A 20053-nucleotide genomic window follows, 5' to 3' on the forward strand; every position below is an offset into this window, starting at 1 on the left:
GAGTGGACTTAACAGTCTTATTTGTAAAACCCTCTAGCAAGGTAACATTCTGATTGAGTGTTTGAAATCCTTTAACAAGGTCACTTCTAACAAGGTGAAGATCCTAACAGATCTGAGGGAAATCCCTTAACCGGGTCACATCTAGCAATGTGTTTGTAATCTTTAACAGGATTTGCTTTTAACCGAGCATACTCTAGAAGAGTATATTTCTTAGTGGGTCCGAAATCCCATAGTGGTTTTTCCCTATTTGGGTTTCCACGTTAAATCTGGTGTTATGAGTGTTATGATGTTTATATGCTTTTGAGTTTGCATGCTTAGCAGTTTTGGTTATATTACTGAAGTATATCTTATCGAGGTTGAATCTGTTGTTTTTATGGAAGATTAAGTTTGTATGATTCACCCCCCCCCCCTCTCATCTTATTAGCTTGGCATATGTACTTAACATTAAGTATCAGAACTATTCGTTTGACATATCACAGGTCAAACACCACAACGCTATGTGTTGCAATGGTCATAAATTTCGCATAAAAAAGTTGGATGACACAAAGAAAACTTATGATTCTAGCATCACTGCAGTCTTTGAGGTGAAAAAATTTTCATCAAGAAATGACATACATCCTCAACAGTCTCAAAATCAATACTATGGCATTTTGGATGATATACTTGAGTGTGACTTTAATTCCTTCAAATTAGTTTTGTTTGTCATCAAATGGTACAGGCTACGATTGAATAAAAATGATCCTGATAGAACTATTATTGAACATGATAATGGTTTTATAATTCTAAATACAAGGTCATTTGAACCAGTTGGGGATGAGCCATATGTTCTTCCAAGCCAATGTGAGCAAGTATTTTACTCAGAGGTTCCACATAAACCGGGTTGGTCATTTGTTGTTAGACATGATCCAAGAGGAAGGTCGATAAAGTATAATGTGATGGAAGAAGAAGATACCGAAGAAGTAGAAGATGAAGTGGATGATGATCATGATCAATAGTTTCTCAATGATGATGAAGAAGAACAAGAAGAAGAAGAAGATGATGATGATGATGATGATGATGATGATGATGATTATGATTATGATGATGATGCTGATGTTGATGTGGATGCTGATGCTGATGCTGATGTTGATGGTGCTCATGGTGATGGTGATGGTGATGGTGATGATGGTGATGATGATGGTGATGGTGATGATGATGATGATGATGATGATGATGATGATGATGATGATGACCTTGATGTTCATGATGATGAAGAATGAAATGTATGAGGTATGCGATTAGTATATTATCTATTTAATATTGATTTCTTGATAAAAAAAATTTACATAATTAATTCATTATGTTTTGAATTCTAATGCCATTACATAATTAATTCATGATGCACCTTTTAATATGGAGATGGAGATAGGGAGAGTGACTATTTATGTGACATTTTTTAAACTGTGTTTATTTTTGGAAATTGGATTGTTTAGTAGCTATGTGATGGATGTTGAATTAAAATACATATGTGATGGATCACATGTTTATGATGATGCATGTGACATTTTTTGAACTTTGTGTTTATTTATAGAACGTGGATTGTTTATTACCTATGTGATAGATGGTGATTTATGATACATATGTGATGGATTACATGTTTATGATGACACATATGTGATGCTAATTGTGATGCTCAATTAAATATATGATGACACATCATGTGATGCTTCTGATGCTTATGATACGTATGTATTTATTATTTATCAACTTACAAATGTAGTAATGCTTATGATGCTCAACTAATGGTGTTGATTTCAGGTATAGTCCCTGTGTGATGTTGTCACCCTTGGTGGGAATAGGTCATTGACTATAGACATTGTCAACCATCTAGTTGAGGATCCTGCATAGTCTACATAAAGTAAAGGTAAGGAATTAAAAAATTTACAATGATTTTGATGACAACATCTTTTTATTATTTAATACTCTTTTTGTCTACAAAGTTCATGTTGTTCATGTTGTGTACTATGTAATTTTTAGCTAACATAAGATAATTGAATTACATTGTACAGAAACTTGAACCCCTTTGACGAGGATCCTGCACAGTCTCATGGATGGACAGGTATAACTAGTCAATACACCCTATAGAAACAATTTATTTTTTTTAAATTACTTGGAAAACAAACTTCCTCAGTTTTTCAAATCTTGACATTAGCAGCAAATCTAAAACAATTATCAACACTTGAGGCCCCGGTTGGACTTATTCCAATTTTAATCCCAAAATAAACATTAGCGTTGACTTCTTCATCAACATTACCCTCACTTGCAAAATCTCTCTCTCATTACCAATTAACTCTCTCATTTCATGGAGTGCAAGTACCCCCAAATAGGTATTTGTCAGATCTATCTTCGTCGAGTGTGGAAAATGCAGGAATAGAAAATGAAAGTGACACATGTAGTAGGTCTACAATAGGGAGATCAACAAGAGGTCAAAAGATTAGAAGAAAATTCAATAAACGCATGAAATTTTTCCTTGCTCAAGGGGGGTCATGTTCTTATGATGATGAGACCAAAGGCGACATTGAGGTGCCACTGAGGTACAAACATCTATAGAAACAATGGGTACCCAAGGAACTTCCTCCAATAAACATCGATTTTTGTGTTAACGATAGGATATATCGCATAGCACCTTTGTCGTTACATGGTTTAGGCTTATTTTCCATGGACGGCATAAAGGTCTATTACAATAGAGTTGCTAAATTGATGGAGTTTGTTGGACCTTATTAAAATTACAATAATTGGATGCAGATTGTTAAACATAAAAAAAGTATGTGTAGGTATGCACTGTCAGCAAATTATATACAACAGAAAGATAATGATCAAAGTAAACGAGTGGCCGTATACATTTACTAAGCCTTTGTTGTATTTGTTGTTGCTGATGCTTTCCCCAATTATTACTAACCCCAACGCAATAATCTAAAAGGTGATGGTCGACCAAAAGCAACAGGGAATATTGCAGGTTTTATAAATAGTACGCGACCTGGGTCAACTAATAAACAACCCAATTGCATATTTGAGGCGCGTGAGGGTAAACATGTATTTGTATGTGTGATAAAATCAATAAGTGCAGGCGAAGAGCTTCTAATCGATTACAATTTGAATCATATAGATACAAACAAAGTTAATATCATGGGGGTGGTACGTACTATATACCATTTAAATTAACCAACCTCCAATTAATGAATCCAATATACCATTTTATTATGAAGTTTTTTTGCTAAGTCTATTGGTTTAATTTCGTTAACGTTTTTTATATTTTTTCTTTGTCACAGGCCGACATGGATCCATCACATATCACAAATAGGGGTGTAGCTTGCGACACTTCTACCGAGCAAGTAAACCTCATTGTAATTATACAAATTAGATAGAAGCAAACTATTACATTATTATGTTCTTTTGTTTAGTGATTTATACTAATTTTGTAATTGTTAATGATATTCTTGACACAGACGGATGTTCGAGGAAAGGGAAAGGGAGTAGCAGTACCTGAGCACCTTTCTAGGGATGTGGAATCATTAGGGTTAAGTGATGATGACCCTGAAGATCCCACACACCTTATGAAATTTTTTAAAATGCCTCTTAGAAAAATTAGAAAAGAGATTGTTTCTTTGGCAGCCGTGCATCCTATTATTGATGAGATACGAGAGAGGGTGGAATTATTGCTTCGAATAGCAGAAAACTTGCAAGTAAGCAGTAATGAAAGCTTTAATTATAACAAAAGTTAAATAATGGTTTATATTTTATTCTCTTTTATGTCATTAACTAAAATATGTACGTATTGTTTTTATAGCAATTTATCCGCCCTCATCAAAGTCATTCCCACGATCAGGGTGTTGCGGGATCTTCAGGTGATGACGATTTTCTTGTATTATCACTTGCTTGGCTTATCACTCTGAGTACCCAAAACACATCATACTTGATACTGTCAATTTTCAAAATAAAGGTTCATCCTTGTTTACAATTCTTGCACTTTTCATATATTTAATGTTTGATATATTTAATGTATTATTCTTTAGGTGTTGTCAATGTTACTATGCAAATGCCGCCGTCGCCTCATCAGAGGTTGCCCTCACCTATATTGCCGACTGCAATGTCGACAACATGTAGCATGCAGACATCCTCTAGTGCACGTCATATTGGCTCGCCCACTGTTGGTAGATCCCTCTTTTGCTCTATCTTTTGTCATGTATTTATTTCCCTTCAAGCGTTCTTTCTTGAATTCTAATGCCATTTCATAGTGGATTCATTTTTTGTAGGAGGAGATGCACATGAGGATGTGCCAGAGGTGACTACTATTGATAACATACCATAATTTCCTGGATCTTCTTGTATTGCTAGTACGGGAATGTTGCAAGCCACATTGGTGGTGAGCGATGAAGAAATTATTCCCTTAAAGATACAAAAGGTTCCAGGTACTTTAAAATTATTATTATATATACTCTAATTGTAATTTACTTTATGATCACTCGTTTTGGACTAATGATCCCATGAATTTTTTGCAGGCAATGATATTTTCTATAAACATCCTAGTGACATTGCATTGCAGATATTTGGGCCCACCATACATAAAAGGTGGTACATCATATGTGAACTAACCCTAATCCACTATTTTGATTTCATATCATTGCTAGAATAGTTTTTCTTTTGATCCATTTCTTGAAGTGTAATAAATGTAGCTTCAGTTTATTTCTGAATCTAACAGGTTTGTTTTTGCTTTAAAAGGTGGAATGACCAAGAAAAAAGGTTAAAAGATGAATTGACAAACCAAATGGTTGAGTGGTTTGGAAATGACACCTTTGACAAAACCAAGCTCCTTGAAAAAGTTGGCACATATCTAAAGTATGTGAGGGACCAATATAGGACCCATTTAGAGAAGAACCTAAAGTACGAGCATCCCCCATGATTCCAGAGAGGGAGTGGAAGGACCTAATTTTGGATGCCAAGGAGTGAATTGAAAGGGAAAAAGGAAATACACCACTAGATGCCAGAAGAAGGTACAGGATACTATTAAGAATGTAATTATGTACTAATTAATTACTCTTTATATTTATATAATCTAACATATTTCAAACTTTTTATAGACCGAGTGACGCGTCAAAGGCAACCAAGGCAAGGCAAGAAAAGCACGGGCAACACAAACTCGGCTCTGGTGGTTACATGAAACTTGCTGCATGAATTGTAAGTATCTCATGTAAATGAAATATTGCATCAAAATATTAATAAATTGCAAACATTTTTTTTTTATCAAATAATGCAATCAAAATTCACAGTACCAAGCAAAAATGCAGGGCTCTGAATTCAATAGAGCGCCCACAGAAGATGACAAGAGAATTACCTACTAGCAAGGCTATTCAGCTGTGGCTGATCGGCTATGAGAATTGAGTGGGCATACACAACATTCGAGTGCATCTATCACACAGGTAACTATGCTAAATGGAAATTGTTTCAAATTGAATAATTTTCCAATAATCTAATTATTGTTGAGTTCCAACATAAAGTGACTATATTTGTTTTAAATAAGCAAGCAATGATAACAATGTGCATGTCATTGGAATGCAGCCTGCTAATCATGAAACACCACCTGCACATGAAGGTCTGGATGTGCATCCCAGTAGTGGAGGTATTCATTTGCTATTCAAATTTATTTATTTAGAAATTAATACAATTAAACATCTTAATTTATAATTAGAGTAGTAATTAATGTAACCTTTTGTGTTAATATTTTAGAGCATGTACTCGATGGTGAGCAAGTGGAGCATGATCTGGGTACACAACATCAAGAACGTGATGTTCCCTACTCAGATAAAGAGGACCACTGTTATTGCTTTAAACAAATATAATTGCAATTGGTGTTCAGCATTAATGTAACCTTTAGTATTTCAACTCCAGATGATCTAGAGGGTGTTCAGCATGTTGAGGTTGACGCTACACAAAATGATGTGGCCCCATCAAGTAAAGAGCACAACAATTATGTTCTCTAAATTAATGAAATACTTGTAACAATAAAATAAAAAATTAATTTAACCCATTTCTTTGTTATTGTAGAGGACCCCCCTTCGCTTCAGTGTCCTCATCCTCAATATAGGACTAGGCATACATCGAGATCACGAGCAGTTGGCGAAACATCTGCAGAGGGGGGAAATGATGAAGAAACCGATGTTCCACTTAGTCTTTTCATAGCTTCAAAGAAAAAACAAAGAAATAAATGATTGTAATCCAACTTATTTGATAATGACTAATTTTTATGTGTTAGTGAATGTTGTAGGATTTTGCCAAGATCAAGGGCACAATGAAAAGCATAAAAGAGACAATAGAATGACAAGAATAAACTGTATTCTCATCAATATGCAAAATGATCAACTGGATTAACCAATACAATGAATATAGGCCTGCTTATATAGGCAAGGCCATATGGATGTATGAGCACACAAATATGACATGTGGCTCAATGAGAAACAAGGGTAGGTAAGAAATACTAAGGGTAGGTAGGAGAAATAATATAATATTCCACAAGAGGTGGATGACCCACCGAATGTGGAGTGTAATAGAAAAATAAGACCACAAAAGGTGGAATTTCTCTTACAAGCTCTATCCCTATGTGCATACTTCCCTAAGTGTCTCAAATCCAAACTACGAAGAGATGCATTATCCTAAGTTAACTTAAGTAAGTGTAATAATATCCAAAATGAGTATTTATTTACACCAACACCCCCCCTTAAGCGCAACTTAGGGGAATGAAGACTCAAGTCAACAATGCAAGATGGGTCTCGGCTACTAGGCCATGATAGGTACCCATGTACAATATGTAAATGCAAGCAAAACTATGCAATGCAATCTCTCATAAACAGAGAGAGAGAGAAAACCCAGTGGGAAAAAACTCCCCCCCAAAAGAGAGATGAATGTACAAAAGACTCTCAAAGAAGAAGGACAAAACCTCAAAGAGGAAAAAAGTCCCCCCCATAAGAGAGGAAGGAGAAGTCAGTTGACCCCCCCTAATGACACATCCCGCACCCCCAAGAGAGCTCGCAACTGCTGGAACTTACTCTCGGTGAAAGGTTTGGTGAATATGTCAGCAACCTGCTCTACTGTAGGACAATACTGCAAATCAATGACCTACTCCTAGATGAGCTCTCGGATATAGTGCATATGAATCTCGATGTGTTTGGTCCGCTGGTGCTGGACCGGGTTCTTCGAGATTGCAATAGCACTCTGATTGTCGCAATGTAGAACAGTCAGCCGTGGAGTGGTGAATCCAAACTCGGTGAGAATCTGCTGGAGCCAAATGGTCTCAGTCGCTGCGTTAACAAGGCCTTGATACTCAGCCTCAGTCGAAGAGAGAGCAATAGCATGTTGCTTCTTGCTCTGCCAACAAATGGGGCCCAAACCAAGGTGAAAACTGTAACCAAAAGTAGACTTACGATCAACTAGATTGCCAGCCCAATCAGAGTCTGTGTAACCAACCAAGCAAAGTCCTGTGCCTACTACATAGTGAATCCCATAGTGATGTGTACCCTGGATGTAATGAAGGATGCATTTGGCAGCTTTCCAATGAAGCTCATGTGGTTCCTGCATGAAACAGGAAACCATGTCAACTGCAAATGAAATATCAGGGCGTGTATGAGTCAAGTAGATGAGACTACCCACAAGCTGACAATACAAAGTGGCATCAACTGGTGGAGAAGAACACTAAGCCTCAAGCTTGACTCCTGAAAGAAAGGGAGTCGGGGCAGGCTTACAATTAGCCATATGAAAGCATGCAAGTAGATCAAGAGCATACTTGGGTTGCGATAGTGTAATCCCGGAAGGTGACTGTGAAATCTCTATCCTGAGAAAGTAGTGCAAAAGACCCAAGTTAGTCATAGCAAATCTATCATGCAAAGTAGATTTGACCCTACTAATGATGGATGAAGTACTCCCTGTAATGATCAAGTCATCAACATAGAGCACAAGTATCAAGTGAGAGTCATCCTATCACAAAATGTAGACATTTGGATCGGAATGACACCTGGTGAACCCTGTGGAGAGAAGAAAGGAATCCATCTTGGCGTACCAAGCCCTGGGGGCCTACTTAAGGCCATAGAGAGATTTCCTTAGTCTGCAAACCAAGGAAGTATCCTAGATGAAACCCTGTGGCTGCTCCATATAAATCTCCTCATCAAGATCACCATGAAGAAAAGCACTCTTCACATCCATCTGATGTACAGCCCAACCATGAGTTGTAGCAATAGCAAGTGTCAAATGAATGGAGTTCATCTTGGCTACGGGTGCAAAGGTCTCGGTATAGTTAACACCTGCAACCTGAGAAAAACCTTTTGCAACAAGCCGAGCCTTATACTTATCCACACTACCATCCGCTGCAAACTTGGTCTGATAGATCCACTTACATCGAACCATCTTTCTCCCCTTAGGGAGATGGACTAGATCCCATGTGTTGTTCCTCATCAAGGAACTATACTCTTCCTCCATAGCTTGGTCCCACTCAGGAACCCCTGATGCTTCCCTAAATGTCTGTGGATCAGAAGCGGTAGCAATGAATACATGTGGAAGATCCTGATATTGTGATTGAGTTGTCCATGTATCTGAAGGATCCCCAACAAGAGAACCTGCGGACCCAAGTGTCTGTCGAGCCCAACAAGGTCTAGGTGGAGGTGGAGAACGAGGCTCCTCAACTTCAAGTGGACCCTGCGGAGGTGTAACCCTGTGAGTCAGAGTTGAGGGAGTCTCATCATCTGAATCACTAACATCACTATCCACAATGGAGGAAGGTGGAGGAGGTAGAGAGGCTAAGCTAGGAGAGCTTTCCTCAAAGTGAACACTCCTCTCAATGAATGCCTCATGTGTCTCTGGATCCATCAATCTGTATGCCTTAACACCCTCAGGATATCCAACAAATATGCATGGTCGACTTTGTGGTTCCAATGCCTTGCGTTTCTGTGGAGGTATGTGAGCCCATGCTGGACACCCAAAGACTCTGAAATGTCTCACAATCGGTTTCCTACCAGCCCAAGCTTCAAAAGGAGTAATACCTTGCAAAGCTTTGTGAGGAACCCGATTCTGGATGTGTGTGGCACAACTGATAGCCTCTACCCAAAAGGCGGGATCAAGAGAACGTGCATGTATCATACAGCTAGCCATTTCTTTGAGAGTTCTATTCTTGCGTTCTGCAACCCCGTTCTACTATGGAGTGTATGCTACAAAATGTTGAAGATCAATCCCCTCAAATGTACAAAAATCCTCAAGTCTTTTCTTCACATATTCCCTTCCATTATCTGTGCGAAGAATCTTGACCACTTTCCCTGATTGCTTCTCCACACAAGTCTTGAAGGCCTGAAATCTGTCAAATACTTCACTCTAATGAATGAGAAAGTAGACCTAAGTGAAGCGGGAGTAGTCATCAATGAAGGTGAGAACATAGCGGGCCTTACTAAATGAAGGTGCTGGAAATGGACCTGCGACATCGCTGTGAACAAGTTGAAGAACTTCCAAAGCTCTCCAAGTTTTCCCTTTATCAAACTTCTCTTCGGGATGCTTGTCCATGGAACAACCTGAACATACACCCTCTGAAAAACTAATTCGAGGTAGACCTGTGACCATGTCTTTAGTGCTTAGTTGCTGAAGATAGCGGTAGTTGAGGTGACCAAACCGCTCATGCCATAGCTTACTTTATGAATTTGAATGAGTAAGCAAGGCCCTAGAAGGTGAACTTGGCACAAAGTGGGAGAATGAATAAAGCCTTGAGTTTTCATTGACTTGTCCCACTTCTACCAAGGCATCATCATCAAGTTCCTTTACCACAACTGAATCTAGTGTAAACTCAACCTTTTTCCCATTCCCATAGTGAGTGATTTGGTAGACGGAGAGAAGGTTGGTAGACAAGTTAGGAACATAGAGAACATTCTCAAATGTTCCACCATCCATGTCAACTAAACCTTTCCCTTCAACCTCTACTTGTGTATCATCACCTATGTAAATGTGAGGTACCTTAGATGGCTCCAATGAAGAAAACTACTTCTTTGTATAACCCACGTGATATGAGGCACCCAAGTCAAGTATCCATTGCTGTGAAGAACCTGTTGTAGCCACAAATGCTTGCCCTTTTCCCTTAGACTATGAGGAAGAGGAAGGAGATGAATCCTTCTTTGTGTAGGCGGATGGCAAGTTGATGTTGTTTTTCTTAAGAAGATTGGTTAACTCATCAACTTGCTTTGCATGGCATCGATGCTCATCATGACCATACTTCTTGCAATGTGCACAAGTTGGTTTATCCTTCTTAGGTGGTGTCCCCTTCTTGGAAGAGGATGTAAAATCGCCTTGTGATGGAGAGGATGATTGTCCTTTTTCCTGGTGTGGTTTAGACTTAGAATGCTTCTTCTTCTTGTTGGAATCTTTGCCTTGACTTCCTTGATTCCCTTGATTAGCCACCAAAGCCTTGGACTTTGAAGACTTGAGAAACCCCATGTTCAACAACTTAGATTGTTCCAATATTAACATTTCTGTGAAAACATCAAATGAAGGCATAACATAAGAACTCCCCACTGTCAAACGATGAGTTTGGAAGCTAGACACAAATGCTGCATATTCTGGTGCAAGCTTGTCCAACAAGTTGAATATCAACTGAGCATCCTTTTTGTCAATTCCACAATCCTTAAGCTTTGCTCTTAGCTCATTTGCTTTGGTGACATAATCTTGGATTGTATCGAAACTCTTGGGATCTAAGTTGGTGAGCTCATTGTCAATCTGATAGCCTCTGATTTCATCAACTTGACCATACAATTTCTGAAACATATCCCAAGAATCTTTGATTGTTTTACACTTCTCAATGTGAAAAATGAGGTCATCTGATACATACTTGCGCAACATTCCAAGAGCCATGCAATTCTTTGTGAGCCATTCTAATTGAGCATTTGGATCAGCCTTAGGATCAGGTGGTGTTGTTATTGTTCCATCTATGTAGTGTGTGAGACCCTTTTCCATTAATTTACTCCATACTTTAATTTTCCATGATGCATAATTATGTGGAGTTAAAGGTGGAAATTTATTAGGACTCATTGCAACAAAAATGGAAAGAGCACAAAGAGAGGCACAATCACACAAGACACCCCCGCAAAAGTGATGATTTTGGCTCTTTATAAGTAGTGGCTATACAATGGGCCACTTGCAAAAAATGGCAAAGTGGACTCCTGATTTACAATTTTACAACTGCCTAAATAAGGCCAAAAGAGACTCAAACTGATAATGCAAGAGATATAACTAAGATCCAAGCAATTTACAAGTACCTAATAGGCCAAATAAGACCAATATCTAAAAGTAAAATTTCCACTCAAAATCTCTAAAATCTGATCATAGATTATGAAATTAGATGAAAACACATGCACTTTCAAAAAAAACAGCACCTGAAAAGGAGGTCGTATGAGCTCAAACGAAGCCTTTGAAGTTGCAGAATTGAGGATTGGACAGGTATAGCTGAGAGAATCTGAAAATTTAGAAAAACCTATGCACCAAAATCATAAAATAACCACACCATTATGAAGATCACAAAATTTTAGCCCATTTCAAAAAAAATTGCACCAAAAAAGGAGCAAAAATGAGCAAGATATGGTCTTTCAAAGTTGGACTGCAAAACTGAAAAGCTCAATGGAGAGGGGTCAAAAAAATTTCAAAAGGCTGCTGATGTGGTGCTGATGTCAGTAGTTTACTGAGTTAAATTTGACGCCCGTCTGGCTATCACAAAAATGTCACCCCCCTGCATGGTGTTCATACTGTACGGATAGCTGACTGGGCAGATGACTGTGCGGCCGTACAGATGCTGACGTCACTGTGCAGGGTGTACGGTTTTGCCCGTGGGCCAGTGGTCGCCTGCCACGTGGTGGACGCGGGGCCGCCTATTTTAGTGGACCGTCGGGGAGGGAGGCACTGCCGGAGAAGAATATCCCGGCGGGTCGGGAGCCAAGGCGGCCGGCGGGAGAGCGAGGCTGCCGGCGGGTGGTCGTTGCGGCCGGTGGCAGTGGTGGGGTACACGGCATTGGCGCAGTGGCGTAGGGTACCAGAGGCACGGTGGAGATCGGCGGTGGCGGCGTCGATACTGTCTGCAGCGGGGAGTAAGATGTCATCGACGTGACGTTGACCGACGGCGTGGCCCGGCCGGCGGACGGACTAGCGGGAGTACCACAGGGTACACGGTCGGAGGGAACCTGCTCGGGCAGCAACGACGGGTGGTACCCGCTGCGATACTGTCTGCAATGCGGTACAACCTGCAACACACGAACTGCGGGTACGGGGGGTCTGCGGACCCCCAAACACAGCAAAAAAACTTTTTTTTTTTTTTTTTTTTTTATTTCTTTTTTATTTTTCGATTTTTTTTTTTTTGAAAAAAAAATTCGAAATCCATACGATAATAGCCAAAATGGGGAAAAAAAAATTTCTCACCAAAATAGGTCGACTTTATAGTCGAAATTTATGGAAACGGCCTCCCGGATTCAACGGTGATGTCCAAATCGCTATATGACGCCCCCAAAAAATGAAGATCTCCAAATCCAAAAATAGAAGCCTTCCACGATGTCTCCAAAAACCAATTAATGAAGCCCCAATAGCTCTGATACCATGTAGGATTTTGCCAAGATCAAGGGCACAATGAAAAGCATAAAAGAGACAATAGAATGACAAGAATAAACTATATTCTCATCAATATGCAAAATGATCAACTGGATTAACCAATACAATGAATATAGGCCTGCTTATATAGGCAAGGCCATATGGATGTATGAGCACACAAATATGACATGTGGCTCAATGAGAAACAAGGGTAGGTAAGAAATACTAAGGGTAGGTAGGAGAAATAATATAATATTCCACAAGAGGTGGATGACCCACCGAATGTGGAGTGCAACAACAAAATAAGACCACAAAAGGTGGAATTTCTCCTACAAGCTCTATCCCTATGTGCATACTTCCCTAAGTGTCTCAAATCCAAACTATGAAGAGATGCATTATCCTAAGTTAACTTAAGTAAGTGTAATAATATCCAAAATGAATATTTATTTACACCAACAAATGTAATTATGTGCTAATTAATGGTTATGGATGATATGTGTTAATTAATATTGATGAATGTTGCGTGTTAATTAATGTTAATCAATGTTATGTGTTAATGAATGTTATGTGATATTAATGAATGAATGCTATATTTTATTAATGGTAGAAAGAATGGATGAATGAATGTTATAAGATGTTAACGGGGAATTTAGAGTGGTGTTGGGGGGGGGAGGGGCCAAATGAGCTTCCACCTTCACGTGGTTGGCCCTATTAAGTAGAGAAAGCTAAATTGTTCTCGAAACCAAGCGAAGCTCAACAAGATAACACACTTTTCAATATTTCATTATGTTGCATAGTTAATCTTATTGAATAATGTATATTGAATCTTAATTGCAGGGTCCAACAGAGCCAACATGAACAACAACAGTTAATCTTATTGAATAATGTATATTGAATCTTAATTTACGGTGATCTCTTCATGACCATACCACAATTAGGACAATGATCTCAAACACACTTTTTGTCGTTCTCTTGGTGATTGTGCCCAATTGTGTATGTCTTGCATATGTATGAAAATGGCATTTTGCAGCTTTCCACCGATGATGTATTTGAGATGTCTTTGATTTAGATACGGTATGAGCTTAGTCGTAGAGTGAGACTAGGGAGTTGGACCATCTCAACCATGGTGCACCTAATCATATTAGCTTGAAACCATGCGCCTCATATTAGCCTCAAACTTATGCCCCTACTGGTAGGTGGTGGGGATAGAATATCATTCGCTATATATATCAATGACTGGATAATAATAATAAAAATTCATAAAAATTATCATCGTCAGAATTACGATGAATACCAAGCTTTCGACTGACGAAGTAATCGGCAGACATACATCGTTCTCGTCGGTGAAATGTTTTGGAGTCATCGCACTTCCAACTCAAACCACACAAACATCTGATGAGGATGTTGTACGTGCAATGACACTTCGTAGTCAGATGATCATCGATGTCTCTGAATGGACCAACGACACAAGCGTCGAACAAACAACATCACCATCGGTGCGAAGTTCCAAATCATCATCGGCTTTGTGATAAAATCTACTGATTTCGATGACTTTTTTGACCAAAAAAGCGTTCATGCCCACCATCGGCAGAGTCCATGGGATTGTCATATTTCTGACGGGCAGGGCATCATCAACCAATCTGATGATGAGTTTTCGATGGCTACTTTGTCGGCACTCCGACGAAAATTAGTCGCAAATCCGACAATCGGCCATCGGAAATCAGCTCCGAATGTACTAGTGGATGGATGAGGATTGAGGATTTGATTTGAATGAAGTATTATGAGGGCATTATGATGGTATGATAGGAAGAAGATAGAAGAGAAATGGGTCGCATAAGGATAGAAGAATGGAAGACCCCTTTGTGAGTAAAAGAGGCTCCAATTTATAGATTGGAGGAGGCCAATGGAGGGCCAAGATTGATTTGATCATGAAGGGCTAAGATTGATTCAGGATAGTGGACATGGATCAAGGATGCCTTGGGAGAATAAAGAGGAATATTAAATTCCCTGGGGAAAGGGGAGAGGAATTAAAATTTTCAAAATAAAGGATGCATAGGGAGATTCAAAGAAATTTGAATTTCTTTGAGAGGTTCAATGTTGATGTGACATGAGTGGGAATTTTAAAATTGGAGAATAATGATAAGTGGGATTATGAGAGATTCTAGAAGAATTAATTAGGTTGAGTGGGGATTAGGAAAAGTGATTTGTAGAAATCACATGACTAGGTTAATTAATTAAAATTAATTAACTAAGTTGGTTTAGAGGAAATAATTATTGTAGGGACTTTAGAAGAATAGGGGAATAATTTTAAATTTTTTTGGTAAAAGTGGCAAGCCACATATAGATATATCTATAAATAAGAAATTGATTCAAGAGCTCAATAGGGAAATAATCCAGAAGAAAACCCTATATCCTTGCTCAAATGCAAAAGAGAACGATAAAACGGAGCTATAAGGAACCCCTGCAATCCACAAAAAGGCCACAAATGAGAATATTGGAAAAGGATAAACTAAGAGAGATCCTAGAATCGGCCCCAACAACTAGTGATCAATATTACAAACCAACCATCTCCGGAGTCTAGAGTATTGCAAACCAACCATCACCAGTGTCTAGAGAGCATATTATAGTATTTGTAAAGCGCATAAAGAGGAACGCAACCGAATAAAATATTCTGGAACTAAAATATCAGTACAAAATTATCACAACCACCAAAAATGAAGCTGGTAACCGCAGAGACACTTTTAACGGTATAAAAAAATCACCAGAACTGATACCAGATACCAAAAGACTAACACCTGCTATCGGTGGAGATGAGAAACCGGAACACTGACGAAACCAGATAGCAGATGGGACCTTTACCGGTACATCACTGATACCGGTGGAGATGTGAAACTGGAATACTGACGATACCCAATAGCAGATTGGAGTACCGGATAACAGAGAAAACAGTAAACAAAAAACTGGTTATGTTATCAGAGCATTAAATACCAGAATGCAGATGCAACTGGATATGTTATACCGGGAAAAACCGATATGCAAAGTAATTTACTAGCTTACAGAAGCGCTCAAAAAACTGATTATACAGAGCTAAAATATAAAATGACTCCCATACTAGTACTGCAAAGACTCAATGAGTTGAATCAGAAGGCCCCAAACCTTGTAATCTCGACAAAAATCCATCACCAATATTGAGTGCAGCGAAGGCCAAAATTAGATCATCAATTGTTGAACCATGGATTTCATTGATTTGATCAAAGGAGAGTCGAGGAGGAGGAGAAATTTTGTTCACCTGCATAGAAATTTCATCACCCACTGGCATTACCAGAGGAATAACAGATGACTCTATTTGTTCATGATCATGACCTAAAATTGCAAGGATGGCATGCATTTTAGAGAAAATTCTACTTTTTAATTCTGGGTTTAAGCTTCTCCAGTGTTACAGGCAGCAATTTGGAAGGGTCTCACATTTTGCAAGGAAAGAGCCCACTTGATACTATCAAATATTCTATGAAATTCCTCATGCAAGAGCAGAAGCTTCCTGGAGAAAAGTCCACCCACACAAGCCTGACCATTCCACAAATCATATTGACGGGTGGCAACCAAGAGTTGATTATCATTCAAATAATCATCTCGAATCATTTTATGAACAATATTTTCCAATGGACCCCAAGACTATAGCAAATCCACTACATTGGAGAGAAATATAGAGCACAGTTGTGAAGGAAAGAGAAACCTTTTCTCCTGTGGATACAAAATTTCTTCCCCAATAATTCGCTTGATGCTTCATATGCAGTGTTGGTGGGAGGTGTTGAAAACAAAACCCAACTGATCTTCAGAAATATGATCCTTGAGTGGCTTTTCCCAATTAGCCATTAACATAGGCACTCTGTAATTTCTTGGGGAGTAGTCCATAATGCAATAAACAAGGAAGAATACAAAAACAAATGTATGCCAGTTATGAGTGAAACCCAGAAGAAGCACTATCTGTCTTAAATTCTCAAACTCTACCAAATCATTTCATACCTTCATCTGTTGTGAAATAAATAGCAGGAAAGGGCAAAATGCTTAATTTTGAGCTTATTAATTATTTTGCAAGGTGACAAGGGAAGCCGTATGTGTGAAATTAATCCTGGAAATGATTTAGATCTCATGAAGTTCAAAGAGAAACTACCATCGTACTTCCAACATGGAATTGCATAAAAAAGGTCGATTATACCATACTTATAAAACACTTGCTGCATTATGAGGAACTTCATTAAATGATCACTCAACAAAGCCATAATAAAATCATTCTGGTGAGAGGTTGATGGTAGGGTGAGTGTGACAATTATTTAAATAATTTTCCTTTCCTCATTGATAGTGCTTGCAAGTTGAGGAAATTTTTCTAACTTGAAACTTAGGGATGCAGAATCCACTACCAACTTATCACATCCCAAATTGGCTAGCACATCTGCCACTCTATTACCTTCTTTGAATATGTGAGAAATGCAACATTCCTCAAATGAGTCTATTAATGACCATGCTTTCTTTAAAATGTAGGAAATTTTCCAGTTAAATGAACATCTGGAAATGCAAGCTTTTACTATTATAGAGGAATCTCCTTCAACATGCAACCTATGAATTCTAAGTTTTTTTTGCCAATGTCAATCCATATAGTAAATCAAGAGCTTCAGCTACATTATTAGTTCCAGGAGGAATGGAAGAGGACTTAATTGCCAAGAGAGGGCCTAAATGTTCTCTAATACAAACCCCAATTCCCGAAGCACCAGGATTTCCCCTAGATGAACCATCAAATTTTAACTTGACAAAGCCAACTGAGGGAGGTTGCCATTTAGTTAAGTTTTTTTGATTGAATGACTTTCTCTACTTAATGTGGCACAAAAAGAGGGGATAGTAAGATCTTTCCAAATTTTGCTAATGCAGCCATCCCAAGATGAAAAATTAAAATTGCTACTTGTATTCTTGATATGAGCATTAACCTATTCTGAAACATATTTCTCAATTCCTTCTAAAGCCAAATGAATTGGGGATTTCATTTGTCTAAAAATTCTTTTGTTCCTTTCCCACCAGATTGACCAAATGACAGTTGTTGGAATACATTTCTAGATACTAGCAAACAAAGATTTTGTGAAAAGAGTAGGCCATGATTGAAAAAGTTCCCATTAAGTATAGGGCAGTGGCATAGATATATTTAATTTCCTACATGACATGGAGCCAACATTGCTGAGCAAAAGGGCACCTAAGAAGTAAATGGTCCACAGTTTTAGTTTCAGCTTTGCATAGGACGCAAGAGAAAGAGTTAGTAATGTGTAGTTTTTCCAACTTATCACTTGTTAATATCATTTTTCTTAATGCTAACCAAGAAAAACAACATGTTTTAGGAAGTACAACACTATTCTAGCAAAATGAATAAGCTCAACTCTTCATTGGCTGGTTTTCCATATGTCGGGCAGCCACATAACCATCTCTGACTAAATATTTGTCATCCTGAGCTGGAGCCCATAATAGTTTGTCATCATGATTTGAAATATACACTCTTCTTGAAGATAATATTTCCTGAAGACTTGACCTTTCATCATCTCTAATCGGAAGATCAAGAGGATAATACTGGATAGCTTTCCCAGAAAATATTTCCACCCCACTAACATAATCTATCAAAAGCAAGCCGCAGCAATTTTTTATAATTGGAATGGCCTCCAAAAAGAGTTCTGAATAGTTTAGGGGAGGCAGGCCATTCTAGGAATCCTCCCAAAATTGAATTCTCTCACCATTATGGACTTCCCAGGAAACATATCTTGTAATAATCTTCCTGCAAGACATCATGAAGTTCCAAATAGCTAACCCTTTCAGGGGATCAAGGGTTGTGATGACTCGAGAAGGATTTAAGGAGTCCAAGTGTTTTTCTTGCATGATTCTGCACCACTTGGTGCCTGGTTTGGAGACCATTTGCCACACAAGTTTACCTCCAAAGGCAATGTTCCTTTTAGATAGATCATGTAGACCAACACCCCCTCCTCTCTTATGATGAGCCATTTCCTAAATTGAAATAAGCGGGATCTTCTTTTCTTCTAGCATATTATCCTTCCATAAGAAACCTCTAATAAGTTTTTCAATATGTTAAATGACTCCAACACGGGCTTTGAGGACAGACATGAAATAATTAGGAATGGTAGACAAGACATATTTTATTAGGAGTAATGTCCCTGATAAAGACAACCAACGGGCCTTCCATGAGGATATGGCATTCTTAATTCTATTTATAATAACTTTCCAATAAGTTGGTTTATTGGCACCAACAAAAAATGGAATTCCCAGATATGTGGAAGGGGGGATTTTTGAAGAAAAACCCAAAGTATCCGCAATATTCCTTGTGACTATATCATTTGTGTTAAAAACATATATTTTAGATTTTTGAGCATTAATTCTTTGACCTGAAACCGCCATGTAGAGGTCCAAAGTTTGCCTGATTTGCTTTGCCTCCTAAACATTTGCTTTACCAAACAATAGTGTGTCATCAACAAATAAAGAGTGTGTAACTGACACAGATGTACTTTCAATATGTGCATCCCTCCAGATCTCTTGATCATGCTTAGACTTAATAATTCTACTAAAAGCTTATGCCATAATTATAAACAAAGAGGGGGATAGGGGGTCACCTTGTCTCACACCTTGTGAAGCAACAAAAAAACCAGCAGGAACTCCATTAATTAGCACTGATAAATGAGCTCCTGAGATGCAAGCCCTAATCCATTTACACCATTTTTTAGCGAATCCGAATTTTCTCAAGACTTTAAACAAAATAGACCAATTAAGTTTGTCATAAGATTTCATCGTATCTAATTTGACTACAAAAGTAGATGTGTTGTTGGAGTGAATGGAGTGCAATACTTCATGAGCAACCAAGGCACCTTCCATGGTTTCTCTTCCTGGAACGAAGCCACCTTGTTCTAGTGATATGATTTTGACTATCAAATTTTGCAATCTTAGATAAATGGCTTTGCAAATGATCTTGTAAATTGTGTTACATAACGAAATGGGCCTAAAATCTGCAAAAGTTGTTGGTTCTTTTGTTTTGGGAATAAGAGCAATATTTGTAGTGTTAAAATTTTGAAGGATGGATGAGCTTTTTCTTGACTCCCCCATTACTGCCAACAATTCTATGCCCAAAACATCCCAGCATTTTTTGAAGAAAAGAGCCATAAAACCATTCGGCCCTGGAGCCTTGTCTGGCGGAAAAGAAAAAACTACTTGTCTGATCTCTTCAATTGTAAAAGGGGCCAATAGTTGTTGGTTATCTAGGGGGGAAATGATATGGGGAATAGCATACATAATCTCATGTTCTTGCACATCAAGTGGAATGTCAGAAGAAGGGGGGGCAAGTAGGTTCTTAAAATAATTAACTCCTTCATCTTGAATTTCTTAAGCA

This window comes from Cryptomeria japonica, chromosome 4, assembly GCF_030272615.1.
Source record: "Cryptomeria japonica chromosome 4, Sugi_1.0, whole genome shotgun sequence".
Classification (NCBI taxonomy): Eukaryota; Viridiplantae; Streptophyta; class Pinopsida; order Cupressales; family Cupressaceae; genus Cryptomeria; species Cryptomeria japonica.